This window comes from Orcinus orca, chromosome 6 (assembly GCF_937001465.1).
Source record: "Orcinus orca chromosome 6, mOrcOrc1.1, whole genome shotgun sequence".
Lineage (NCBI taxonomy): Eukaryota > Metazoa > Chordata > Mammalia > Artiodactyla > Delphinidae > Orcinus > Orcinus orca.
In genome coordinates, this window is record NC_064564.1 from 10,545,727 (window position 1) to 10,566,026 (window position 20,300).

Sequence of the window (20,300 nt, forward strand, 5' to 3'; positions counted from 1 at the left end):
TGCTATGGGCGTGTGCAAGGACGAGGTGCCCCGATGGGGCTGGGCGGCTTTCCTAACCAGGTGTGCGATGCAGAATCAAGATGCGCTTTTCCACAATACCCTGAACTGTGGCAAATGTGGAACCTCGTGGGTTCCTTAAATAAGCACCAACCTTTCCACCTCTGAGCGCTTCTTTTAAATTTTACTTCATGATCTAAAATGGAAAGAGCTGAAAGGCCCCAGGTGCCCAATTTAAAGCATCTATATTTTGGCATATAAAGGACTTTTGTGCTGGGTTCAGGTCTGTTCAGTCTCGTTACTGTGGCCTTTTCCTCTTAGGAGAGGGTTGCTAGAGCAAGGACTCAAATGGCATGAGGTGAATTTAGTCTGCAATTTAATCTGCTCGTAGCAGGGGGCTTGGGGGGGGGCGGGGGCGGGGGGGAGGGATGCTAGCGCCATCCCCACGCTCAGGAGCAGACTGTCTCGCGTCGTGCAGGCGCCTTCCCATCGTCGTCCTTGACTTTGTGGTGTGGAGAGAACAGGCGCTTGTCCGGTTAGTGTCTGTGGCTTGGCAGAGTTCTGAAAACAGGTGGCCCCCAGGCGTGGCAGGGGAGGCCCGCGCGCTGGGGCAGCGTCCTTGGGTGAGCCAGCGTCCTGGCTCCAGGCAGAAAACGCGTTCAGCAGGTTACACGTGCGCTGCTTGTTTTGCTAAGGGGCCCGTAGAGAGGTGGTCCTCTGCTTGACCTGGGGAACCTCGGGCATGAAGGACAGAGCGAAGGCTGGCACCAAGGCTTCATCTCCTAATATTTCTTTGTATATGCACGTGGTCCTGATCGTGGATGTTTCAGTGAGTAATTTGGTCTCTGATTCTTTGCATCTTAAAGAATTCATTAACGCGTCCCTGGAATATTAGTACTATTACTCTGCTGGTATTCGTTTTTGTTATCTACCAGGGGCTTAATTTACAGCAGCAGCAATTTAAAGTAGACCCCAGAGAGAACCTTCTTAGTCTAAGGTGTTGGAAGACATAAGAATTTGTTACCCAAGAAGCAGGTGAGTTTCCTCCTCGAGTTTTTGGGTTAAGGTTATGTCTGCCATCTTTCCCTAATAATCTAAAAACAGTCCTGCCTTAGTGACTTAGTAGGAAACTCTCCAAGAGCCCACGGCCCCGCCCCACGGCAGAGGCAAGCACGCGGAGGGGAAAGAAGCCCTGCCCGCCAAGTCCCTTCTGCCTCCGGAGCCAGCTCCCGGAAGCGCTGGTGTTGGTAGCTGGCCTGATGGCTTCAAGGTAGCTCCGTGGGGCTGGAGCGCTGGCCGCGCAGGCCCTGAGCGCCTGCGGTCCCAGGGGAGTCTCCGTGGTGCGCCCTCTGGCGTCTGGAGGTGGCGCTCTTACTGCGGATGAGCAGGGACTGGGCTGCCGAGGGAGGTCATGCTGCCTGCACGCAAGGGTCTGGAGCCGTACCATACGCTCGCCCCGAACGCAGCCTCCGGTACCAAGGAAGACCCTCATTTAGTCTGCTTCCAGGAAGCGTATGGTGGGCTGCATCTGTGAAGAAGACAACATCGTCTGGCCCTGGCTGCACAAAGGCGAGGCCTTGCGGAACCCATCACAAGCCGGTGTCCTAGCAGCTGGCCCACGGAGCCCCTGCACTAGCTCCCTCAAAACGGGGTGTAAAGTTTCTTCTTTGCAGTAAAGACATTACATTGGCTCCTCCTCCCATGAAAAAAAAAAGAAAAAGAAAACTCTCCAAGACCTCCCAGTATCATTGTGTGATTCGGGACGAGGTTAAAATCTCATCAGTCTTTTCCCTATGTGGAAACGTAATTTTTTATTCCAACCTGGCTACTACCTAAACTGCGACTGGTCGCATTTTCCCTCGTTGCCTGACTAAACCATAACCTGCATTTATAAAGCATCTTGGGGGGGAAAAAAAGCATCTTGCATGGAAACAGATTCAAAATTTCCCTGAGGTTCTAGAAAAGACATAACTTTCCAGGAATAATAAGAACCATCTTATGGCCAGTGGGTGATGCCAGTTTTTAACCTATTACTCTTGACTACCTCACATCTTTACGTGGTTTGCCTGGGCCCTAGAGACATTTGAGTTCATCATCCTTGGTTTAAACAATCAGACATTGAGAAGATCAGATTTTCTTCTAATATAATGGCAAATTTCTTTCCCCAAAGCTTCAGAACAGCAAAGGAAAGTAAGGTCACCTTTAGGTTTAGGGAAAGAAGAAAATGGCAAAGTAGTTCAAGCGCCAGTTACATTCAGTTACATTTGCTCAGTGAAGGGGTGGTACACGGCAAGGATGAAGACGAGACGTAGGAGGAAGACAGAAGGAAGGGGAATCGGCAAGCGACAGGGCTTGGGCTGGTAAAGTGTATCGAAAAATATCTATTTCCCAAGCAGGGGAGATCCCTGAGAGTAAAAGTGATGCCTGGACATTTAATGCAGGAGGCAAATGAAGTATTTGAAATGCAGCTTAATCTACATGAAATGATGAACAGGAAGGACCATTTTCTAACTATATATTGGGTAATAACCTACTTCTTAATGGTGGATAAAAATTGCTAAATGTGCAGAATATACCTGTGGACCATTTTATCTCTAAAAAATTCAAAGTTTCACTCGTGTATTCCTTGGCCCTCTACAAAGAGCTTTTGTTTATTAAGTTTTTATTTTGGAATCATTTTAAACATACAGAAAAGTTGCAAAGAAGGCACAGAAAGTTGACATACACCTTTCACCCATTTCTTCTAATGTTAACATCTTACGTTTGCCCCCATACGTTTAACCATAGCACATTTAAACTAAGTAATAAGTATTGGTACAATACTACTAACTCGGCTACAGACTTCCATCAGATTTCACCAGTTTTGTTTGTTTTTCTAACTAATGTCCCCTTTCTGCTGCAGAATCCAATCTAGTACATAAAAGGGCTGTTTCATTTCCTATAAACTTTAAATTAATGGCTCGAATGCGCCAAGCTCCTACATAAATGTAATAGGTCACTTCCTGTTTTGGTAAGAGAGTGACAAGGGAAAGGCAGACTGTGTGGTAGGAAGGAACCCCAAACCTCCAGCAATGAAAACGCAAGACTCCTTTATGGGAGCGCTGTGCCGGGAAGCAGGGTAACGTGCTGTTTCATGCACTTGTACTTGGAACAGTTTCCCACCTGCTCCTCTGTGCCAGCCTGATTCTGGATAAACCATCAAGTGCTTAGGCAACCTTGGGCTCTGGTCGTTGGAACCCAGCTTGGAAAGGATGTGTTACAGACCATACACATCCTATAAACTGCTACTTGTTTCCCTGACAGATTCAGCTGGTTGTCGTGTGTGTCTCCTAACTCAACCCTCTCTTCCCCCCCCCCCACCCCGCCCCTTAGCTTATTCTCCACTTGAAACAGGAGATCAGGCCACTGCCTCACTCAGAAACTTTCAACAGCTACCAGCTCTCTCGGGGTCAAAGTCAAAGTCCTCACCTGCACCCTGAACGACCTGGTCTCTGCTGCGTCCCCTCCGACCTCATCTCTTACTGTAAGCCCTCGGCTTCCTTTTTCCAGGGACACTGGCCTCAGCGCTGCTCCCCGTCAGGCCAGGCACAAGCCAACCTCAGGGCCTTGTCACTTGCTGTTCCTCCTGCTTACATCCCAAGGCTCTTCCCTCACTCCCTTCAGGCCCTTTCTCAAAAAGCGCTGTCTTCTCGGAAAGCCCTCCCCAGCTGTCCCCTCTGTCGTGGGCAGCAATGCACAGGGGGCTGTCCATCCTCATCCACTCCCAACGCCCCTCCCCTGCTCTCTCCTGCTCGTCAGCATCCCTCGCTACAGAACAAGCCATGCCATCTACGTATTTATCGTGTTTCTCACCTACCTAGAAAGCCAGTTCCAGGACATAGGGTTCTGTTGATTTGCTGAGTTACTACTGCCCTTCAGCAGCTACAAACAGGGTTTGGCATATAGTGGGTGCTCAATAAATGCTTATTGAGTGAATGATGAAGGAATGGAGGATCCTGGCTCCGTCACCCCCTCTGCATTCACAGCTCTGCCCAGAGGCCCCCATGGGCAGGCCAAGCTCTGGCCCCCCTTCACCGCACAGGGAAGGGTCTCCACACCACTCCCTGGCTGGCCACACAGAGGCTGCCTCTCTGGAAAGCCTGGCCGGGAAGACAGTGTGAGTAATGAATCTCAGGTGAGTGATTCCAAGGGACTGCCAGGTCCACATTCCATGTCATAGTCCAACAAGATATGAAATAGTCTCTTCTGACAACCTAAGGAGAAGGAGAACCTCCAAAAGTGAAAATCCTCCGTGCCAGCAATTTCCAATCTCTCCATGTCACCTTCGTACTTCAAAGGCAAGAAGAGATTAAAGTCACCTCTGATGGAGGCATCATTCCGTCCTCTGGTCGCCAGGGTAGTGGGTGGAGTGGGGAGGTGAGGGGCCCCGAGAGAATAAAGGGGATTTTGAGCCATGTAATAAGTCGAGCGTCCCTTGGTGCTATTCATGTAGAAGCAATGCGCTTTCCGCAGTGCTGTGTTGGAGAAGAAACCTGGGTAAGAACAGGTTTAAAACAGAAAACCGTTCTTAAACCAGGCACAGAGGGAGTGTGTCTTTTTGTGTCAAGATGCTAAATGAACGAAACAGAATTTCCGATTATTTTTTGCCTTCTTACTCCTTCCCCTCCTTAGAATTCATGAATTCGTGAGAGCCATTTATAGTACTCCTTTATAGTCCAAAAAGTAGAGTTCTGCAGAATCCTGCATCTTCATGTGTAAGAGGGAATAAAAGATGTAAAGTAGACAGGCATGTCTTTCCTGACCAAGGTGTCTGCTTGCCGTCCTCAATGTGCCAATCTTGACACATCCGTTTGTCATCTCGCCATTGTGCAAAACTTTTGGAAAATCTTTATTTTAAAAATTCATTTCAATGCCGAACTCCTCCTGCTGCTATTTAAACCCCTCGCTCAAGAGTCATGTCACCCTGAATTGCGGCATCTTCACAAAGACAGGCCCCCGGAATCGTCCCAGCTCACCTCCTCGGCTTCAGCTGCTCTTGACTTATTTTCACTGGCTCTCTTCCTTCTGATGTTCTCACGGTGCATGAGGCCTTTCAGATTTCTCCGTATGGGCTTCCAGGAAAGGAAGCTTGACACTAGGAGGCACATTATCTGAAAGGCCATCTGATGGCGTGATGCTGTCTCTTTCAAACAAATTCTGTGCCAGGGTGGCTACTGGGTTACACAGAGGGAAACGCCAGGCTCTGGCTCCTTTTCTTGGGAGAGCAATGGCCCCCTTTCCCATCTCCCCCCACCAACAGCCTCGACTGGCAACTGGGGAACCCACAGAGGACGTGTCTTGCTGCTCCCCTGGCAAGCACACTGGGACCATCGCTGCCCTTCGGCCGCCCTCTGTCTAAACCAGACCTGTAAACTGAGCAGCCGTTCAGAGATGCTTTGTCATTCTCTGAGTGCACGAGACTTGATCTGTCATTTACTTTCTCAGGCAGAGACAATGCTGGCACACTATGCTAATTCATCTCTCTGGAGCTCCACAAGCAGGTTGAGAAAAAGGTAAGACTACATAAAGAATTGCATTATCCTTTGAGCTTCCACTATGTGTTTTCTGAGTTCTCAACAGCTGAGACAATTGAAGACAAACTTAGTGCTGTCTTCAGCACTAAACGTGATTTTAATTTCATATCTCCAGCTGAGCAAACTGGACATCTTAATGCAAACTGGACATCATTAAGACATCTTAATGTCTCAAAAGCAGCAATTTGACCCATGTCCTAATAGAATCAGAGGTGTTTCAGAACTAGAAGATTTTTCTGCATATATACCTATATCTCTATCTATATCTATATATCTATATCTATATACACATATATATGCCAAAAACTTTCTATCTTCTCTTTCTATTTTGTTCTTCCTTACAATGTGTATGTATTCATACTGACATATGTTTATATACATAAATACATACCTTTGGGGTTTCACATGACAGGAGTAAAGGAAATTTTAAGTGTATGTTAGCCCAATCGTGAATTCATTCTAGTGTTTAATTTTTAATAACTGGTACCTTTCTAATTTCAACAATGACACAGAATTAATAGAATTTGAGGATCACTCAGCTATTAAAGTAGGATTTCCAATGCACAGCCTCAGAGAGTCAGCACTGGTGGAAAAATTCAATATAATTTTTCCAGCCATGGACATAAGAATACCCCCACCCCCCCATTCTTTTACAAAGAGCCCAGCTGGCTTCTGGGAGAGCTCAGAGTGGTCCCTTCAGGGGCAACTGCCCTCAACTTCAAAGTCTAGTGACCATCCACAGGTTGGTGGAGGACAAGAAAAAACACAGCAAAAAAATGGGCAAGATTCTTGGGGTCCTGGAATAACAGTGAGAAGATCCTGGGAGTCGTGCTAAGAGATGCAGACAGATGCCAGGATGCATCATTGGGCTTGGAACTGGTTTCATCATTTGCTGGCAGACAGTAGTTAAGAACAAGAGCAAATATTCCTCCAAGTGTCCTCGCTACGCATTGAGCTGTCTGTCAGCAGTAGGTCTTGGCTGGCCCTGTTCCAAACTCTGGGACACACAGTTACTGCACCGCTTAGACGTAAGTTGTCCCTTCCATTCACAGCTTAAAGGTCATCAGTCAGTCTTAGATTTTGTGAGTGGCCTGAAACGTAACTGTCTCTTACTTGGACTGAGAGATGGGAAAAATCAGTGGTCCTGGCCTCCCCTGAAGCCACCATTCTTTCTCCACGTTTTGTTTTCTCTCCAACTATCTCTTTATGCTTTTGATCCACTTGATTAGATTTCTTATTAATTTTAAGAAATACAGGAATTTCCTTTGACCACCTTTAGATTTCCAAAACATTGTTTCTGTCCCGTCAACAACAAACAAGCTCTTAGGTCTTTCCCTTTCACAGCCACATGCAAGGCCTTTTCTCTCGAGCTTCTATTGCCAATGTGAAGTCTGTTAGTTGCTCAGTTTCTGGAAAAGGTTGCCAATCCGTTAGGCCCATTACAGAGAGAAATTAACATGACAAGATAATCTCAGGAGGAGCTTAACTTTCTAGACCATCCCTAAAACAGGAAGGACAAGTCAGTTTTTCTTAGTCTTGTTCTAGACCCAAATCATGCAGAACCAGTTACACACATCGACCCTCTTTGCCCACACTTTTTTGCCAGAATTGCATACCAGTCAGCAGCAAATAATTTTGTTCCAGATCCTAACATTCAAATACTGCCATTCTGCTGGAAATAATGAAAAACCATGTGGTGTGATGCCGGAAATAAAAAGCTAAATTTTCTACAATATTCTTGTTTTAAAAATATACTGGGATTTCCGATGCTAAACACATGGCCGCAGCATGGTTTTGTTCAATCATAAAAGCCAGGCAAAACATATAGGATAGCAAAAGAAAAAACACACACAACATGGATAACATCTTACATAAAACTGGTGGCAAGGAATCCCAGAGTAGGGTTAGTGTTACCTATACACCAGGGAGCAGCAGGTCTTGTGTGAGATCACTGGGGATGAGGGGTTGGTAGGAAACAGAAAAGGAGAGTGTGGACAGTGCTATGAGCTGCAACTCAGGAATCAACAAATATTCACCCCCAAAAGGAGCCGATCCTTTACAGAATAGGAACTAAAGCAATTACATCTGCAAATGACCAGTGAAATTCAAAGACTCCCTCACAGGCTCCAAGCTGAGGACAAGTGCAAAGAAACCATAGGAAACCAGTAAGGGGCCTGGGAATTCAAAACAATGCCAAAGCAGCCTCCGCCCGCAGGATCTCAGAAATGCTCTGACACACTCCCTTTTGGAAAGACAGAGACTCATTCTTTCCACTTCCCTTCCACCAACCTTGCTAAAAAAAAAAAAAAAAAAAAAAAAACCTGCGGATCACTGGATCTGAAACAAAACACTGTGGATCCCAGGGAGACTAAACTTCTAACACCAGAGAAGGAGGTATCTGGGCTGAACCCCAGGACGTGGTGGACAAGCACGTGGAAAGGCAGCCTCACTGCTCTGGAAGGAAAGACCTTCAGACTCCAGACAACACAGAATTAGAGGCAGGAAGCTTTTGTGAATCAGGCTCACCCCTGAGAGACAGAGAAGTCATCATGTATATAAAGAGGCCATATTTTTTTTAATCTGTCACAGTAACAACGCAGAAGAGAGCCCTACAGAGGTACTTTCCAAGAGAACCATTTAATTTGTATGTGGAAAATAAAACCAGATTACAATAAAACCCCATACAGAGATACAGCAAGGATAAAGATTTAAATGAACCAAATAAAGTTCCGGGAGATGATGAAAACATCCCACACATGTGGCCACAAAGAGGATGAAAACAGCAACATATGATTTTTAAATGAGCTAAAAGAAGCTTAAAAACAATCAAAGCTTGAAAGAACCAAACAAGTCAGAATTAGAACAGCTCAGAAATGAGATGGCTAAACCAAGGGTCTACTGTATAACACAGGGAACTATATTCAATAGCTTGTAATAAACTATAATGGAAAAGAATCTGAAAAAGAATGTATATACCCATACACACATATGTGTGTGTATGTGTATATATATATATATATATATATATATATATATGTGTGTGTGTGTGTGTGTGTGTTTATGTAAAACTGATTCACTTTGCTGTACACCAGAAACTAACACATTATAAATCAACTATAATCCAAAAAAAATTTTTTAATTAAGAAAAGAGAAGACACTTGGAATGATGTGAAATGTGATGATATGAGAAGAGAGCTGAAAACTCAAGAATGAAAAGAGAAGAAAAGGAAAGAAAAAAAAAATCTCAGAAACAAGCATATAGACACCCGGGGAGGCCCAGGAAAAGCAACCAAGGCTGGAAGGGAGGAGAGTGAAATGAATAAAGCAGAAATAAAGAAGAGATAGAAGATTCTACCAAAGATTTGGAACAACAGAGTTTTAATGAAGATTTAACATCAATTCCCAAAGAATGTTCCCCCACAAAATGAAAGACAACAAAGACATAAAACTATAATTAAGAAAACCTTGACAAAATGAAAGATTTGAACCTACATATTAAAGGGGCTATAGCTGAGAAATTCAACTGAGAACCCTCAACACAAACATTTCTAGTAAAACAGTTGTATTTTTTAAATGAAGGAAAACAATTTTGTGCATTCGACCAAAAAAAAACAAAAACAAAACCTAAGCCAGACTTTGAAGCACAAACATTTTGTACCAGAAAACAATGGACGACATTGTAAAGATGCTTCAGAAAATAAAATATGAGCCAAAGATTTTATATCCAACCAAACTGTGCTTCAAGTATAAAGCCCACTGAAAAATAGTTATAAACATTCAAGAACTCAGGGATTAATTTTCCCAAGAGTCTTTCTGAGGAACCTACTAGAGAATGAGCCTCAGAAAACCAAGAGATGTTTAGATTAGCTTGGCCTACGGTCTGGTAGAGAGTGGCTGAAAGGATAAAAGAATGCAAGAGAACTATAAGACACTGATGAAAGAAAAATTAAAGATGATATAAACAGATGGAGAGATATACAATGTTCTTGGATTGGAAGAACCAACATTGTGAAAATGACTCTACTACCCAAAGCAATCTACAGATTCAATGCAATCTCTACCAAACTAACAATGGCATTTTTCACAGAACTAGAACAAAAAGTTTCACAATTTGTATGGAAACACAAAAGACCCCGAATAGCCAAAGCAATCTTGAGAAAGAAAAATGGAGCTGGAGGAATCAGGCTCCCTGACTTCAGACTATACTACAAAGCTACAGTAATCAAGAGAGTATGGTACTGGCACAAAAACAGAAATATAGATCAATGGAACAGGATAGAAAGCCCAGAGATAAGGTGACCATATATGCGTGGGTTTATCTTTGATAAAGGAGGCAAGAATATAAATAGAGAAAAGACAGCCTCTTCAATAAGTGGTGCTGGGAAAACTGGACAGCTACATGTAAAAGAATGAAATTAGAATACTTCCTAACACCATACTCAAAAATAAACTCAAAATGGATTAAAGACCTAAATCTAAGGCCAGACACTATAAAACTCTTAGAGGAAAACATAGGCAGAACACTCTATGACATAAATCACAGCAAGATCCTTTGTGACCCACCTCCTAGAGAAATGGAAATAAAAACAAAAGTAAACAAATGGGACCTAATGAAACTTCAAAGCTTTTGCACAGCACAGGAAACCATAAACAAAACAACCCTCAGAATGTGAGAAAATATTTGCAAACAAAGCAACTGACAAAGGATTAATCTGCAAAATATACAAGCAGCTCATGCAGCTCCATATCAAAAAAACAAACAACCCAATCCAGAAATGGGCAGAAGACCTAAATAGACATTTCTCCAAAGGAGATATACAGACTGCCAACAAACACATGAAAGGATGCTCAACATCATTAATCATTAGAGAAATGCAAATCAAAACTACAATGAGGTATCACCTCACACTGGTCAGAATGGCCATCATCAAAAAATCTACAAACAATAAATGCTGGAGAGGGTGTGGAGAAACGGGAACCCTCTTGCACTGTTGGTGGGAATGTAAATTGATACAGCCACTATGGAGAACAGTATGGAGGTTCCTTAAACAACTAAAAATAGAACTGCCATATGACCCAGCAATCCCACTACTGGGCATATATCCTGAGAAAACCATAATTCAAAAAGAGTCATGTACCACAATGTTCATTGCAGCACTATTTACAATAGCCAGGACATGGAAGCAACCTAAGTGTCCATCAACAGATGAATGGATAAAGAAGATGTGGCACATATATACGATGGGATATTACTCAGCCATAAAAAGAAACGAAACTGAGTTATTTGTAGTGAGGTGGATGGACCTGTCAGTCATACAGAGTGAAGTAAGTCAGAAAGAGAAAAACAAATACCGTATGCTAACACATATATATGGAATCTAAAAAATAATGGCTCTGATGAACCTAGGGGCAGGACAGGAATAAAAATACAGATGTAGAGAATGGACTTGAGGGCACGGGGAGGGGGAAGGGTAAGCTGGGACGAAGTGAGAGAGTGGCATGGACATATATACACTACCAAACGTAAGGTAGATAGCTAGTGGGAAGCAGCCACATAGCACAGGGAGATCAACTCGGTGCTTTGTGACCACTAAGAGGGGTGCGATAGGGAGGGTGACGCAAGAGGGAGGGGATATGGGGATATATGTATATATATAGCTGATTCAGTATGTTATACAGCAGAAACTAACACAACATTGTAAAGCAATTATGCTCCAATAAAGACGTTAAAAATAAATTAATTTTAAAAAGAATATGCAAATGTTATATGGTCTGACACTGTAGAAATAACACAACAAACAAATAAGGAAAGTAAGCGGAAAGCAGAATAATTTCTGCTAATAAGAACTTAATTAATAAGTTAATGCCCACGGGCATTAACTAGGATTAAAAGAATATGTTTAGACACTGGAAGAGAAGGAAGAAAAGGGAAAACATTCTAACTAATCAGTACTGCTCAGAAAAGAGTAGAATTAGGCATTACCTTAAAAAAAAAGAAACTTCAGATATTATACACAATATTAAAGGTAACCAGTAGAACAAAAATACAAACCATATGAAATACCAAAGATTACAAAGAGAAAAGAAAATGAATCACACAGTGAAAGATTTACTAGATACAGTAAATAAATAATATATTGATATGTCAGAGCTGAGATCAAACATATAAAGAAATCTGTTTAATAAATTCAGATTGACTAATAAAGCAAATCGTTAACTCTCTGTGGTATGAGACATACCTTAATCCAAAAGACACAGAAAGATTAAGGAGTAAAGAATAAGCATAGATACACCAGGGAAACTCAAGTAATAAGAAAGCAGCAGTTCAGATTTTAATACAAAACTTGGTAGAATACAGGGGAGCAAAAACACCTAAAAAGTTAAAAGAAGCCAAAAAAGACATTATAATGCCGAAGACTGCAGCCTATAGAGAAACAACTTTTATAAGGTAGAAATTGCTGGAAATGCAAGGAGAAAAGGACTGAAACACACCACAAATAGGACAGCTTAACATACCTCTCTCAGTCCAAGACATAATAGGTAAACCCAAATTAATAAGATTCTATATAATCTAAACCATGTAATCAGGAATTCCCTGGCCGCCCAGTGGCTAGGACTCTGCTTCCACTGCCAGGAACCCAGGTTTGATCCTTGGTCAGGGAACTAGGATCCCGCAAGCCATGTGGCACAGCTAAAAACACATAATAGTAAAAACAACTTTTAAAAATCAATAATGTAGGGGCTTCCCTGGTGGCGCAGTGGTTGAGCGTCCGCCTGCCGATGCAGGGGACACAGGTTCGTGCACCGGTCCAGGAGGATCCCACATGCCGCGGAGCAGCTGGGCCCGTGAGCCATGGCCGCTGAGCCTGCGCGCCCGGAGCCTGTGCTCCGCAACGGGAGAGGCCACAGCAGTGAGAGGCCCGCGTAACGCGCAAAAAAAAAAAAAAAAAAAATCAATAACGTAGACCTATTTAACTCTGAAACATTTTTTCTTAATTCACATTCTTTTCAAGCACACAAATTTTAAAGTACGTTAATGTTATAAAGAAAAAGGTTTGCCACAGAGATCTAAATATAAAAAGAAATCCAAATATAAAATTAACAATATAAACACTTAGGATCCTAGATTTGAATTGGAAATGACAAGGTGGATCATGATATGTTTTCTCACTTTCTAAAATACAAATTTTCCAGCTCCATCCACTGAAAAGGGCTAGAAACAACTCCAGTCCAATCTCACTGGCACTTCTAACTCGCCAGGTGGTCTCTAAATTGGATTCTCCACTCAGTGGAACTAAGGATCCTTGAAGAAATGGCTGATTTTAGTTGTGGAGCAGGAAACATAGAAAAGTGGGCTGGGATGTTTTGTTGCTCCAGAAAGTAAGGAAGGGAAGGAGCGATTAATGGCTGACGTGGGTCTGATCAAAAGGACACAGGCGTCAGCTAAGCGTTCCCACTTGCCTTAGGCGGGAGGCTATGAACATCCAAAAAGTGACCCAATTAATTAAAATATACTAAATATACAAAAAGCTGTAAATTCATAAAAAGGCAGGGAGGTGAGAGAGAAACAAAATAGAGTCCACTGAACACCACTGCAGTTGATAGAACACCAAATCATTACTCTGAAAAATAGACATTTTAAAGGGAAACCATGAAGCATTTTTCTCACTATTCTAGTATAATATGTATTTCAGGGTGTCCAAAGAGCCCTCGTGGTTGAGAGTTTTTTTATACAGATTCTCAGGTAATAAATTGAAACAGAAAGATTGAGTTCAAAAAATCAACATTTTGCAACCCCTAATCCCATAACTGATTCAGGAGATAGTCATCATTGGATGATTAAACCCTTAGACAAAATAGGGAATGAAAACAATCAAATTATCCAGCTACCGTCACCTAAGCCCAATGATCAATTTTAGCGTCATTAAAAGTGAATCACACAGACATGCTGATAAGACACAATGTGACAGCTGGAAAATCAAGAACCAGGTCTGAAATATTCTTTTAAAAACAATAACAGCAATAACAACAACAAAAGCAAATCTGAATTTAATAAGCTTTTAAATGTAAATTCAGTCCACAAGAAATTCAGGGAGTAGCAGAGGAAGGTAAATAACATCTCAACCCAAATCTAGAATTTAAGAACCTAATTCCTTTACTAAGTCCGTACAGGGAGCGGGGAACTGTTCTAGATTATGAGACATTCACAAGGCTCTGTGGAGCTTACCAAACACACACAATGAAATGGAACTTGTTTGGATCTAGAATAGAATAGAATAGAATAGAATAGAACAGAATAGAATAGAATAGAAGTAGAATAGACTAACTGAAAAGAGGCATTTTTAGACGATCAGGAGAATTTGAATATGGGCTAGGTATCTGAAGACACTAACTATTGTTAATTTGCAGATATGTGGGAAAATGTTTCTCTCTCTCCCTCTCACACCCCCCCCCCCGTCTCTCTCTCTCTCTCTCCGTCTCTCTCTCTGTCTCTCTCTCTCTCTCCTGGAGAAGATTAAACCATTTAGGGGTGAAATGACAAGATACATAGAGTTTGCTTTAAAATTATCCACCAAAAAAGGGAGGAGGTTAGGAAGTGAACAGATGAACAAGTATGGCAAAATGCTGATGGTTTTCAAACATCAGTGATTGGGACATAGAAATTTTCATAAGTTTTTTTGAATGCATGGCCTTTGAAGGAATGTGGGAATGCAATAACAATAGAGAAATAGTTACATTCTGGTGACGCTGTAGTCACAGCTAGACATCACCATTTTATTTTATTTGTACCCTAGAGCTAAAAATCATTATATTGAACCATCATCAGACCTATCATGTTTGAATGGCATAATGCCTCAATAATACAATATTTCACTCAGATTTTTGTATTTAGGATGTTTATTACCTTTGTCTGAGAGCTGGTGTTGAATAACACGAGACAAGATGCCATAAATATATGAGCAGATGGCACCTTGTTTTTTTTTGCGGTACGCGGGCCTCTCACCGCTGTGGCCTCTCCCGTCACGGAGCACACGCTCCGGACGCGCAGGCTCAGCGGCCATGGCTCACGGGCCCAGCCGCTCCGCGGCATGTGGGATCTTCCCGGACCAGAGCACGAACCCGTGTCCCCTGTATCAGCAGGCGGACTCTCAACCACTGCGCCACCAGGGAAGCCCACAGATGGCACCTTTTTGTCTGCCAGATCCCTATCTCCCTCTCCCTCTCTCTCTCTCTCTCTCCCTCTCTCTCTCTCTCTCCCTCTCTCTCTCTCTCCCCCTCCCTCCCTCTCTCTCTCCCCCTCCCTCCCTCTCTCTCTCTCTCTCTCCCTCCCTCTCCCTCCCTCCCTCCCTCTCTCTCTCCCTCTCTCCCTCTCTCTCTCTCTCTCATTTCTAAAGGTTCTTAGCTGTCTAGAAAACTTTCTTCTTTCTCATCAGTAAAATAAAACTAACTTTTGAAATCATATAATGATTAGTAAAATATATAAAATAGTTCATGTTTTCAAAATGCTTACCCTTATTGACTTAGTTCTCCAAACATACATGAAACATATAGTCCAATTATTCACCATTTAACTAGATAGCAACAGAGACCACACTGGTATTAAAAGAAAGAATGGGGAAAAAAATCACCATGTTCATAGGAGATGCTAGTCTCCACAACCAAAATCACTATGTAGCAATCCAGGTCAAAATAATACTATTTAGAGGAAATAAAGTAGACAAAGATTATAGACCTAAAAAGCCCTGAGACACAGAAGTTACATAACTGCACAGGTGAAGCGTGGTGTGAGGCAAGGCTTCTCACATGCACACAGACACTCCTGGAGGTGCCCAGCCCTGTGCCCAGCAGCACCAGAGACACGGGAAAGCACTTCACGGCTCCCCCCAACATCGAGTTTACTTAAAGGTTGGCAGGAAAATAATATTGTATGAAAAATAACACTGATACGAAATGTGCATGTTGGAGAATAGAATGCACAATGCAGAACAGTTTTTTTAAGTAAAAAGAATTCTTCAAGAAGATGCTGTACTTCAATCCAAGACTGCCAGCTCCCCAGATACACGTGCACCTGCCATCAGCCTGGTCCTCGGGGAAATGTTTGAGGAGCGCCAACCTAAGGAAAAGGCTGGATGGATGAAGCTGACCCTCCTCTTTGAAGACGCAGAAACTTAATCTTTTCTGGGCCTCACAATGATCATATCCCAAGAGAATCACTCTCCTCAACTGAAATGCACATGGCTGAGAACAATACCAAGATATCCAGTATTAATTGTCAATGAATCTGTCAACAGACGAACGGATAAAGAAGATGTGGCACATATATACAATGGAATATTACTCAGCCATAAAAAGGAATGAAACTGGGTCCTTTGTAGAGATGTGGATGGACCTAGAGACCATCATACAGGGTGAAGTAAGTCAGAAAGAGAAAAACGAATTATCGTATATTAACACACAAATGTGGAATCTAGAAAAATGCTACAGATGAACGAGTTTGCAAGGCAGAAATAGAGACACAGATGTAGAGAACAAACATATGGACATGAAGGGGGGAAAGCGGGGAGGGGGGATGAATTGGGAGATTTGGATTGACATATATACACTAATCTGTATAAAATAGATAACTAATAAGAAAAAAACTGTCAATGACAATGACAAATGTCACAAAGCTCAGAAGTCCACGTGTGAAGAGAAGCAGCACGTCTGGCCTCAGAATGCTACGTATACACCAAACGTTCTCTGGAAACCTATCTATTGACTTTCTATGATAAAGCGTGGCGGCCACGTGGAACAGAGAAATGCGAAATCAGTGTCGTCAGCACATCCTCTCCACGTAAGCAGACCAAGGAGGAGCTGTTTGGTGAACCTGAAGTCAGAACGAAGACAAAGAGAATATTTAACGCATCATGGATGCCAAGGGGTTTGGTTTGCCCGAAAGAGCAAAACCGGAGTCTGTTGCCTATAACGGTCCGCTTCACCTCCATCCCAAGGACAGACCTGCTGTTGAGACGAGGGATGTTCGCAGGAGGTGGTTGCCCTGGCAATATGTGGATGGCACTGCCAGCATCCACCTCTCACTCACCCTTTCTGTCCTTCCATGACTGAGGAACCCTTCTCACCAACACATTCTTTCTGTTTTGTGTGCGCTGCTCCATTGAGTGGGGGGCTGTGGAGCTTCGCTGGCCACCCTGTCTCTTCCAGGGGCTTACACAGCTGTCGTCTGACCTATCAAGTGGTCACTTTCATTCCTCTGGTTTCATTCTGCAGTATTAACGGGCCAAGCACTGTAGTCATCACCACAGATGAACTGTGCGCACAGGAGACAGAGCTTTGCCCTCGTGTGGCCTAAGGGCTAGTGAGCCATAATGAGGGTGAACCGTTTGCATCATTTTGAGGGACAAACACCTCACGCACAGCATGCAGACTGAATCCTAGCGTTCTTGAAACCCCCTTCACTGTTCAGAACAGCTTCTGATGAGACCACGTCTCCGCGCACTCAAGAGGCCATGACAGAACTGTTCTCCTTCAGTGTTTCTGGGGACTAGCCTGTGCACCCCGCCAAAAAGCAAACCCACAATGCATCCCCTTAAATTCATAGGCTACCGAAGTGCATACAAATGAGCCCATACAATGTCACACTGCAGCAACTTCCAAAGGAAAATGCGGTAATGAAAGTGCAAAATATCCCTCGGCTTTCTTCATTCGTTTATTCTACAGACTTGATTGATCTCACTCTGCCATACATCAAGCTCTAAGTGCAAAGTTTTGACAAATACGATGATCTTATCTGCAAAGCAGAAACAGAGACACAGACGTAGAGGACGGACAATACCAAGGCGGGGAACGGGGGGTGGGATGGATTGGGAGATTGGGACTGACACATGTACACTGCTATGTATAAAATAGATAACTAATAACCTGCTGCATAGCACAGGGAGCTCTATTCGGTGCTCCGTGGTGACCTACATTGGAAGGAAATCCAAAAAAGAGGGGATAGATGTATAGGTATAACGGATCAATTTTACTGTACAGCAGAAACTAACACAACATTGTAAAGCAACTATACTCCAATAAAAATTAATATAAAAAAATACGAGAATAACAGGAAATGATCGTTGTTCTCGGTTTCTCAAAGTTCAGAACACACCCTGCGTTCTGCCGAACTCCCATGCACCTCTGTTCATTCACATTCCAGCTCCAACATTTATGGGATATGTTCATATCAGGTGAGTTACTTTAATCTCTCAGTTTCTTCAGCAGTAAAATGAGAATAACAGTCCCTACGTTCTAGAGTTAGTGGAGGATTAACTGTAGTTATGCATGTAGAGCTCTTACTTCAAGGTCTGGCATATGGCAAGTGACCAACAGAAGCTTCCTGCCTGCACGGGCAGCGGTGATGGTATCCGTGGTATCTGCACATCCAAATTCATGGCTAAAGTAACTGGAGTTGTTGTGTTAACAGTCTGGCCATCTCAAAGCCAAAGAAATACAGAATAACCCAAAGATAATCATTCCACGTCTGCTATAGTTATTGACAATTAAGTATCTAATTCCCATATCTAAGAGAGAAATTACACTTAATTCTGTTCCATGCCAAAGTGAAATGACGAAGTTTCTTCTCCTGAAGATAACTGGTATTGCCTCCTCTAAAAGATCCAATTTTCAAGAAACGTTTTGGACAGAAGATACAAACTGAATAAAACAAGGAAAACTGAATATGGAAAAAGCAATTTCATTTGACAGCGTCAGCCCCAACCGTGACATTCTGAATGAGCAAATGGTGGGGGGAAGTTCAAGTTCATACCGAGTCTACATCTGGGTTACATGGAGCAGAAAATTGCGAGCGTCTCCCATTTTTCAGGTACTTCTTTCTTTCTTCTCTCTCTTGCTCTCTCTCCCTCTCCAAATGAACTATAAGATTGCTTATGAATTTAAAAGCACACTTTGCCTCTTTCAGCTTATTAGAGTGCTTTCTCTGGTTTTAAGAACCCTCTGAGTGAGCTGCCCTGCTTGGTTACAAACACTGGCAATAAGGCTGGAAAACTCGGCCATGACTACTTGTACATTAAGAAAACAATCTTGGTTAGTTTCTAAAGATGATAGTATGGGTTGGAAGGGAGTTAGTCTGGAATAAAGCGGGATTAGAGAGGGGAAGAAAAAAATAAAAATGCTTATCACCTGCAACTACCTGCAGCTGGTTTTAATTTCCTCCCTGCAACCGGAAGTAATCCCAGTCCTTTGGGGGACGGATTTCCAGACAGCTCTCTCCTGAAACAATTATGTACCACCAGAGAAGAGCAGATCATGTTATCTCTCTTCGTAAGATTTTTCCTTCTGTGTAAGTGGGGGTGAAATATGTTTTTGGCATGAGATATAGTAAGTTCTAAATGCATGGAGAAAATTTTATTCATTCAGAGGTCGTATTAAGCACAAGTCTCTTCCAATATCCACCCCAAAGCAAAGGAATTCAGTCCTGCCTTATATGACCTGCCATTACCTCCAGACCCCTTAGCTTGGCTTCTTCTCTTTCATGGATTTACAGAAAGTGAAAGCAACTTCCTAAATCACCATCAAGTAAGCACTGTATTTTTTTTATTATTTTTTTAAATTTATTTTATTTATTTATTTTTGGCCGTGTTGGGTCTTCGTTGCTGCACGCGGGCTTTCTCTAGTTGCGGCGAGCAGGGGCTACTCTTCGTTGCGGCGCGCGGCATTCTCATTGTGGTGGCTTCTCTTATTGTAGAGCACGGGCTCTAGGCATGTGGGCTTCAGTAGTTGTGGCACATGGGCTCAGTAGCTGTGGCTCGCGGGCTCTAGAGCACAGGCTCAGTAGTTGTGGCACACAGGCTTAGATGCTCCGCGGCATGTGGGATCTTCCCGGACCAGGGCTCGAACCCGTGTCCCCTGCACTGGCAGGTGGATTCTTAACCACTGCACCACCAGGGAAGCCCTGTTTTTTAAGCCCTACTGTGAAATATACATAACATAAAATTTACCTTTTTAGCTATTTTTAAACATATGGTTCAGTGGCGTTAAATACATCCACACTGTTGTGTAACCATCCCCAGCATCCATCTCCAGAACTTTTCATCACCCCAACCTGACACTCTGTCCCCAGGAGCCAACTCTCCATTCCTGCCTGCCCCACCCCCTGGTAACTTCTATTCTGCTCCTCATCTCTATGGATTTGACTGTTTCGGGAAACTGAGAAGTAGAACCATACAATGTTTGTCCTTTGGGGGCTGGCTTTTTTCACTTAGTATAATGTCTTCAAGATTCATCCACGTTGTAGCATGCATCAGAACGTCATCCGTTTTTAAGGCAAAATAATATTCCCTTGTCCGTATATACCACATTTTGTTTATCCATTCATCTGTTAATGGAAGCTTAGGCTGTTTCCACATTGGGGCTATTGCAAATAATGTTGCTATGAACATGGGTGTACAAATACCTGTTCAAGTCTTTGCTATCAATTATTTTGTATATAATTGCCTTTGGAGGGAGCACAGCCCAGTCAACACTTTGATTTTGGACTTTTGGCCTCCAGAACTGTGAGAGACTGCATTTCAATTGTTTTAAGCCACCAAGATTGTGGTAATTTGTTACAGCAGCTACAGGAAACTAATATACCTTGGTTTCCTTATTGCAAAATAGAAATACAATAGTACCTACATCAAAGAGCTGTTGTGACAGTTAAATGAAATAATCCCTGGAAAGCACGTAGCACAG

At 42.9% G+C, this 20,300-nt stretch overlaps 1 protein-coding gene across 1 annotated transcript in view; it reads left to right on the forward strand.

Moving 5' to 3' along the window:
- GALNTL6 (polypeptide N-acetylgalactosaminyltransferase like 6) overlaps positions 1-20,300 on the forward strand; it is a 1,137,703-nt gene that overhangs the window by 1,070,283 nt on the left and 47,120 nt on the right. The gene's annotated exons all lie outside the window — the stretch shown is intronic.